The following is a 9,671-nucleotide window of genomic DNA, read 5'->3' as shown; positions in this document are numbered from 1 at the left end:
AAAAAAAAAAAAAAAAAAAAAAAATTGGCCTAGTCACCATTTATTTGAAATGGTTCTCCTTCCTCCACTGTTTGGCAGAGTAATACTCTTTCATGTATTACATAACTACATATGTGTAAGTCTGATGGTAGACTCTATTCTGAAATTTTGACCCTGCCATTTTCCAGATTCTATAAGTTTTTCCTCTTAAAATTCTTTATTCTTTGTTTCAAGAGATATTAAAGATTAGTTATTAATGTAGTTTTCAGTGAGCACTGAGATTCATGATGAATGTTGTTCTGGATTGTTTTGTTGAGACCTATACTTCCTAGAGTTTCTCTGTATGACTTCTGGGTTGAGTTGGCTAAAAGTTGTACAAGACTTAGGAGGCAAAGATGAAGCTGTCACCATTACAATCTAAAGAGGTTGTTGCATTGTATATTGAAGCAGTACCCTGAACCCCCTAAGTGCATCAATGTACAAAGTTATGATTCAATAAAAAATAATAATAAATAAAGAGGTTGTTGGTAAGGGGTGGTAAGACTCAGACACAGAAGTGCCAGCAGGTTCCAGCTTGCCCTCAGTCTTCCTTGTTCCAGCTCCAGCTGTCTTTCCTGTCTGCTAGCTCTACCATCAACAGCTGTCCCAGGACTACTACAGATGCTGTGTAGTCAAGAAGGCCTAACAACTCTCCATAGACTGGGCATTTCTGGGTACCAGATTTCCCTACAGACTTTCCAGATTTTACTTCCCCAGTTCCTCCCCAAATTGTGCCAAGTCCATCTCCTATGATACATTCCCATATCCCATAACTTACAGTGGTTTTGCTTCAAGGAATGAACCCTACCTAATAAACAAATATTGAAATAGTTGACAAAAGGGAAAAATGGCTCATGGAAGCAGAACCACTGTAAGTTATGGGACATAGAACCTATTATAGGAAATGGATTTGGTGTCAGAATGTGAAATTGGCAACCTCTAAAACTGTAAGTGGCAAAATTTGCAATTGACAAAAGATTGACTGAAGAACTGCCTAATGATATTCTGGGCTACAACACTGACCAACATCATCACATTGTTGACTTTGAATTTAAGATCTTGAAGGTAGCTAATTTACTATTCTGTTCTCAAATATTTCCTTCACCCCATCTCTAGCTTCTCCAGATTATTCCCTATGCCCATGCCTATCTTTTCCTCCGGGTTAGAAGGTCTATGAGGTCATGTAGGGACTTGTCCTATTTACTTTTGCATTCCTCTTTGCCAGAAGTTTGGTGTAAACTTAGTGCCATAAGAATTCAAGGAGACAGTGATTCGTTCTGGCCAGGAGAGCTCATAAACTTCTCCATGGGAGTGCTGGCACTTGACCTAGGCCCAAATGTGTAAACAAAATCTCAGTTGATTGAAAGAGAAGGAGAAGTAAGGTGAGGTAACATTTATCTCTGCATTATGTGCCCAGCACTGTGCTAAGGGCTTTATGCATTAACTTACTCATTGTTGCATCAATTCTGTGAAGCAAGTGCTATGATGTCCTCATCAGATAGATGGGGAAACTGGAAGTCAGAGTAAGATCAGATTCCCCTATAAATACCACAAAAAGACTAGCAATCAGGTTAGTTTTTCCTAGAATTTAAGAATTTAAGATCCTTTCCTTAAGAGTAGTAATTTCAAAACTTCAATATAATCCTTGACAGTGTAAGGAAGGCCTGGAAAATGGAAGGAGTTTGTGTGTGTGTGTGTGTGTGTGTGTGTGTGTGTGTGGTGGTGACTGGTGGTTTTGTGTTGTTTTGTTTTTTCCTGAGAGAAGAAAAAAGAGGCAAGATGAGAAAGAAAAAGAAAGAAGATGCAGCAGCCATTACATAACCTGGCAGAAGGGAGCAGAAATGGCTGAGGGAGATTTTTAAGAACATGACCAAGGAGGCCATAAATGATGGCTAATGTTCGTTCACTTTAAAGTTGACTGATTTCCTGTGAGGTAGACCCCTCTGTCCTCCTAAATTTTTAGTAACAATAGAGTCTGCTACACATGCAGAGATGTGTCATTGTGAATTTATGGAGAATAAGGAAGTGGCTGGGGCTCACATTTGAGTTATACAAAACAGCAGGATGAACCCTAAATGGAACTAATTCACGGGAACAGAAGGTCAGGGTAAGAGGTAACCCAGACATTAGGTCTCCTGGGAACTTGCAGGAGTTTTAGAGGAGGCACTTACCAAAGTCTGTGGAATGGATTATTTGAGACAATCTTCTCTGGATTTTAAGGGGCAAGAAGGCTACAGCTTAAAATGATTAAGGGGCAAGATGTGTGCCCCTCCTTAGAGTGGGTGTTCTTAGAGATAGGAGGTATGAGCTGAACTTGAGAAAGGGTTCAATGGTGTGGCGGAAACAGAGTAATAGAGTGCTGTAGGGAGTTGAGATGGGAATTCAGCATCCTTTGGGGGACCTGAAATGTGCTGATAAAAGCATTACAGTACGGTGCCAAATTCAGTGTCAAAGGGAAGAATTAATGTGGGTGGTGGATTCCTTCCAAAGTATACTCAACACTTAGTTATCTTGAATGACCTTTGGTAGTGAAAGCTTTTGAAAGTAGGCACCAGGCTACTTAAAAACATTAATTAGCTTTACTGTGTACATATAGCATGGAATGCACCAACCACCTGCCATTTTCCCCCACCACTCCCAAATCTCACCCTGGGAACTGCCCACTTTCCCCTCCTGAGTCCTAATAAAAATTAGTAAGGAACAAGATGATTCAGGCCCTTTTGATCAGGAACTTCATTGTGACTTCCAAAAATATTATGACCTTTAGAAATTTTCTGGAACTAGATCCTAAATACTCTCCCATTATTAATGGTCTCCTCTGAAATGCCCAAGTCAACAAATGTTTATTAAGCACAGCAGGCGCTGGGGACAACAGAGAAAACTGAGACCCAGACCCATCCTAGAAGGGTGCAATGACTTGTAAAAATCTAGACAAGACTTTTAAATATATAATGACCTAGTCTCTAAATGGAATCTTAGAGAAACATTCAATAATGCAGCGTCAAAATGCTTTCTCCTAGACTTAACCCTTTTTATTCTGGCACTTTTCTTACTGAAAGGTTTTTGGTTGTTACTGTTAAATATTAAAATATCAGAGATTGGCCAGGCAAAGTGGCTCATGCCTTTAATCTTCTATACTTTGATAGGCCGAGGCAGGAGGATCACTTGAGGTCATGAATTCAAGACCAAACTGGTCAACACAGCAAGACCCCATCTTTCAAACAATGAAATAGAAAAATTGGCTGAGTTTGGTGGCACATACTGTATTCCCAGCTACTCAGGAGGCTGAGGCAAGAAGATCACTTGAGACTAGGAGTTTAAAGTTGCAGTGAGCTGTGACAACACCACTGCCTTTGTGCCTAAGCAACAAAGCAAGACCCTGTCTCCAATCAATCAATCAATCAATCAATATATATATATCATATATATATGTATGTATGGGATGTTTGTTCTTTTAGGAGATTTCTCAATAGGGCTTTACATTTTTCAAAAGAGAAGGTATGTACATGTTCAGTAACTACTGGGAACAGAATGACAGCATGCCTGAAATTGAGTGACATAAAATTTATTTTTCAGATTTAGTTAAACCAAAAGCCCACAAGTAACCCCACTTCCATTTATTACAGAAGATAAAAGCAAATAGCTTCAGGAAATGAAGAAAACCTTCAGAACAACATCTTAGAGTTTTGTGAGAAAACACTAAATCCTCTAATGATAGTTAATAACAAAATGAATCCCAAAGAGCTAATGCCCACCCCTTGCACTGTGGGAGAGTGGCTAATTACACTCTCCTCTGGCCCAAAGGCTGCTTTTGGAAATTAGGACAGGCCCTGCCCTTCCCAGGTGAAGCGCTCTCAGGTGAGTTGTGCTTGGTAACAGCTCCAAGGCAGGGAGAGCTGCTGGCCCTGGCCCGCTTTCTGATGCTAAAGATTGCCTTCCTTTTCAGGCTCTGAGAACATCATTGCCTTTTCCTAGATTGCTGTGAATTTCCAGAGGCCTCGTGTCCTGAGCATCTGTAGCATTAGGTAAGTGCGTGGATCATTTGCTGTCCTGAAGTGTGGTCACCGCTTGGCCCACTATCAATCCAGACCTAACCTTAACTTAAAAGCCTCTCACAGGCTGGGCATGGTGGCTCACACCTGTAATCACAGAGCTCTGTGAGGCTGAGGCTAGATACATTCTTTTTTTTTTTTTTTGAGACAGAGCCTCAAGCTGTCCCCCTGGGTAGAGTGCCGTGGCATTACAGCTCATAGCAACTTCCAACTCCTGGGCTCAAGCGAGTCTCCTGCCTCTGCCTCCCAAGTAGCTGGGACCACAGGCGCCCGCCACAAAGCCCGGCTATTTTTTTTGGTTGCAGCCGTCATTGTTGTTTGGCGGGTCCGGGCTGGGGATTCGAACCCGCCACCTTAGGTGTACGTGGCTGGCACCTTAGCCGATTGAGCTATAGGAGCCGAGCCTAGATAAATTCTTTAGACAAAGGCCATCTTTCCTCTACCCATGAGGTAATATGGTAGTTTTTAAATATGTCCACAGATACTTTGCCACTTCTCCTTTCAAAGGGTGACACCTACTTCCTCTGCCTTTTAATGTAGGCTACAAAGTGACTCAATTACGACTGATGAAAGGTACCAGAAGTGACATGTAACAAAAAGGCACACAACTTCCTCCTCTCTTAGATCACACTCCCCCAAGGGCAAGTCACCCGTTTTTTACAAGGACTCTCTCAGAAACTTCTCTCTCTTCCCAGTCTCCACTGCTAATTCTTCCCACCAAACACCACCAGGCACAATCCTGGATCAAAGTGCAAAGTGTGGTGGAGATTGAGGGGCCTGTCTGGGTCATGGCTGAGGAGTAGAGGTAAAAGACTGAAGCCATCAAGTGCCATGGAGCAGGGCACAGGCTCCCAGTGATGGTAGCCTGTGCTGGAACCCTAGTTCTGGCACAGATGGGTTTGGTGTGAGGCCTGACCTAATGTGAGTGCTCACTTGGTGGTAGTTACTGTTACAGAGCTCATTACTGAATGAGTAATGACAAGTCATGAACCTTCCATGTGTCAAGCTGTATGCTAGCTGCATTACATACATTTTCATATCATTTTCAATGCTCACAGGCAACTCAACAAGGTCGATAGGTTGCAGTGGTTGAATAGTGTTCCCCCTCAAAGGGTATGTCCAAATCATAACCACAGGTACCTGTGAATGTCACATTATTTGGAAATAGGGTCTTTGCAGATGTTAAGTTACAGACCTTGGGATGAGGTCATCCTGGATTTAGAGTAGACCCCAACTCTAATGACAGGTGTCCTTAAAAGAGAAAGGACAGGGAGATCCCAGGGAAGAAGGCCATGTGAAGACAGAGGCAGAAGGTTGGAGTTACGTGGTTATACCCAAGGAAGGATAGAGCCTGCCTTCTCCTGTTCAGTTAGGTTTAGCCTAAAGCTGCCCCCCACATAATAGTTAGGGCTAAAAGTTTCTCCAAACTATAACCTAACTGGATGTATAAACAGGCTATAAACCTTTTATACCAATCACTGAGTGTCCACCACTCACAGGCAGCCAACTGTTCTAGCCCTGTTCTAAAGGCTGAGCTGTGGCCAATTGAGCTGTTTCTATACTTCATTTCTGTTTCCTGTCCTCATCACTTTCTTTTTTCTATCCCTAAATTCTCTCCAACCACAGTACCTGAATCTCTCTGATCCTCTTCACTTGGCAGTGCGGGCTTTCTCAATGAAACTCTGTTAAATTTAATTTGTCTAAAGTTTTTCTTTTAACCCTCTTTTTCTGGGATTCTCTTTGGAAGGAGCATGGACTTGTTGACACCTAAATTTTTTACTTTTGGCCTCAAGAAGAGTGAGAGCATAAATTTTTATTATTCTAAGCCACCAAGTTTGAGAAAATGAATACATGTTTTCATCCCCACTTTACAGGTAATGAAATGAAGGTTCAAAATGATGCAAAATTTGCTCAGAATCTGTTTTTTTTTGTTTGTTTGTTTGCTTATTTGTTTTGAAACAGAGTCTCACTCTGTTGCTCTGGGTAGAGTGCTGTGGCATCACAGCTCAGAGCAACCTCAAACTCTTGGGCTCAAGCAATCCTCTTATTTAGCCTCTCAAGTAGCTGAGACTGCAGGTGCCCACTACAACTCCTGGCTAGTTATTTTTTTGCTTTGTTTTCTATTTTCAGTAGAGATGGTGTCTTGCTTTTGCTCAGGCTGGTCTCCAACTCCTGAGCTAAGGCAATCCACTTGCCTCTGCCTCCTAGAGTGCTATGGTTATAGGTGTGAGCCACCACACCTGCCTTGGAGTCTATTTTTATGCAAAAGAACCAATTTACTCTTGATACACGTGAAGCTACTGAGTGCTAGTAGGAGAAATGATCAGGAACCAAAACAAGAAGATTAGGATAAATGTGTAGCTCTAGGTCTCTACTGAAGAAGGAAAATAATGTAATGTGCGACTTCACCCAAATACCAGAGCTCATTTAATTAGGTCAAGAGAAACCCTCACAGAAGAAGAAAGCTCGCAAAATAGAACTCAGGGGAACATGTAAAACAGCTAAGCAAAACTCTCTGTGGAGGACACCGGTCCAGACTAGACAGAGCAGCCCCAAAGCCAGTGACTTGGGCTCTTGGGAGATTTTTCGCAGATTAAATTGATAGAGCAATTAGGGGCAGGAAGCAGGCTAAGCTTCTTAAAATCTGAGAACCCAATGGGAAATTTTTAGAACGATTTGGTTTGTGGGAAGGAATCAGGTCATGCACTTAAAATTGTCTTTGTTTGGTTTCTTTTTAAGATGCTGAAATGGTAAGTCTGAAGAGCAGTAAATAAACACAGGTTTCTTCTGAGAGGCAAACAGCAGAGAATCATTAATTTTTAAGGTCCATGCATTTCCCAAGGAGCCAACAAGCTCTGCCCTGGTCTTGGGGGTTTAATCAACTAACTGAGTACAGGAGACAGGTTTACCCTAAACTATATCACTGCTGTCCCATGAGGCTTCTCTTGCCTTTTTTTGTGAGACAGAGTCTCATTATGTCACCCCTTGGTAGAGTGCTGGGGCATCACAGCTCATAGCAACCTCAAACTCTGGGCCCAAATGATTCTCTTGCCTCAGCTTCCCAAGTAGCTGGGACCTACAGGTGCCTGCCACAATGTCTGGCTATTTTGTTGTTATTGTTGAAGTTGCCATTGTTGTTTAGCAGGCCCAGGCTGGGTTTCAATCCACCAGCCTCAATGTATGTGGCTGGTGCCCTAACCACTGAGCTACAGGTGCCATGCCTCTTGCCTTCTTTTGAAAACAAAAAATCTTTTTTTTTTGCAATTTCCATAGTTTCAGAAATAACAAATGCTTACTGTACAAAATTTGGAAAATTTAGAAAGGCACACATCCTAAAAAGGAAAAAATAAACAGCCTAGTCCCATCTCCTACATTTAAAAATACATTATTCTGGTAGTTTAGCTATAACTATAAATATGTACTTCAAAACCAAACTAAGAGCTGGCATGGTGGCTTGAGCCTGTAATCCCAACTATTCAGGAGGCTGAGGTGAGAGGATCTCCTGAGGCCAGGAGCCTGTGGCCAGCTTAGGCAACATGGACAGATCCTCCTCCTCCCCACTTAAAAAAAAATTGAAAAAGATAAAAATTAGGCACACCCACCAAACTGACTATAACTGCTCCTGCATTTTCATGGAAGGGTTGGGTGAGGACATAATATTTGTGGAGAAAAAAACCCTAACATTTAATATTATTTACTATGTGCCAAACATATTCTAAGCACTGTACATATTAACTCTAAGAAACTTTTGCCTATTACCAACTCAAAGATAGTCTCCTGTATTTAACTCACTTAATTCTCAGCAACCCTATTAAATATTAGTGCCTTTCCCATTTCATCGGTAAAGAAACTGAGGCATGGAAAGAACTGTGCCCCATATCACAGGTCTGGTAAGTTGCAGAGAAGAGACTTGTTCTGGAATCTGCTTGGGAAGTACAGGCTGTGCAGTGCGCCAGCATTGCTTTCACCGCTCCTTCTCCTTAGCCAGGCGGATATGGGAGGGAGGGACTGTTGAGTCTCTCCGGTTCTCTTCTCCCAGACCTGCCAGCCGTCAGAGTCATCACCGAGTCCCGGATTGCAATGCCACGGGGCGAAGAACAGGAGATGGCGCAGTGCGGAGGGGACTGGCCCGCCCTTCTAGGGCATACACGCCCCGCCCCGGCCCCGCCCCGGCCCCGCCCAGGCAATCAGAGCCGGGACTCGGGTTTTCCGCAGGAGAGCCAGCCACGAAGTGCTCTAACCTTACGAAAAAGTCCACCCCATGTTCATTCTCCTTGTGCAGGTGGTTTTGGAGAAATCAAAGAAATGTTTGAATCCCACCTCTGAGCTGGGGCGGGGAAAGGAAAAGTGAAGCCTGGTTGGGCTGACAGTGAGCCCCAGTCTGGAGGCAGCAGTAAGCCCCTGGGAATCTGAGTGAACTTGAGGACACTGTACATTGTAGTTTACCCAAACGTGGACTGGAGGATACAATCAATTTTATTTCAGTTCCAAAGTACTGAATGACCTGATACATGAGAGAGAGCTATACATTCAATGCACGTATATACATGTATCTTATTTGTAACATGTGTTGTAATGTTATTGTGTTACGTATAACAGATACATGACATAAACATGTACATATATACAAATACATATGTAATAATTCTTTATAAAAAGTAACATACTAAATCAATGTAACATAGTATAGTATATAGTATGATTATCTTATATAATTTATGTCATACCATATATAATATCTACATAACTTAACACATGATGTTTTATATATAAGATATACAAATACTTTTTTTTTTTTAATTTAGAGACAGGGTCTCACTCTGTTGTCCAGGTAGAAGTGCAGCGAAGCCATCACAAGCTTCAGCCTCTCCCATAGCTGAGACTCCAGGCACATACCACCACATCCAGCTACTTTTCTAATTTTTTTGTAGATGCAGGGTCTTGCCACATTCCCCAGGCTGGATAATTTTCTTTTTCTTTCTTTCTTTTCTTTTTTTGCAGTTTTTGGCCAGGGCTGGGTTTGAACCCCCCACCTCTGGCATATGGGGCTGGCGCCCTACTCCTTTGAGCCACAGGCGCCGCCCTGGCTAATATTTTTTATATGTGTTTTCATTTGTGACTTGCCTTTGCCCATCAGGGGTTCATCTTTCTCTACTTAGTTTGCAGAATGTTTTATATTACAAAATATGTCAACTATTGTTTTGTTTCCTCAAGTACTTCAATACTTTGTTATTTTTTAAATGTGGTTTCTGTTGTTTTAATATGCGGTTTTAAATGTTTATGTTCTTAAACTATTAATCTTTGCCTGTATACCACGAATATGCCAATTTTAATAAATCTACAAACTGAACGTATAGTTCTTTTAAAATCCCTAATTCTTATCTTCTTTTTTTTTTTAATTCTTATCTTCTTAACCAAAGCTATTGTTATATATTTTCATTGTCAAGGAATTATTTATGCTAAACCTAAAAAAACTGAATGTGATTCTCCTTCCTAAAAAATATTTTAAATCTTTACAAAAACAAGTATCATTGTGAATTGTTGTATTGACTGACCTTGTGGTTTCAAAGCAGGGAAGGTAACTGTGCTTTTTTTTTTTTT

Source organism: Otolemur garnettii, unplaced genomic scaffold (assembly GCF_000181295.1).
Source record: "Otolemur garnettii isolate 467f Iridium unplaced genomic scaffold, OtoGar3 scaffold00004, whole genome shotgun sequence".
NCBI lineage: Eukaryota > Metazoa > Chordata > Mammalia > Primates > Galagidae > Otolemur > Otolemur garnettii.
The sequence above is the reverse complement of the archived record's forward strand: the minus strand, read 5'-3'. Positions refer to the sequence as shown.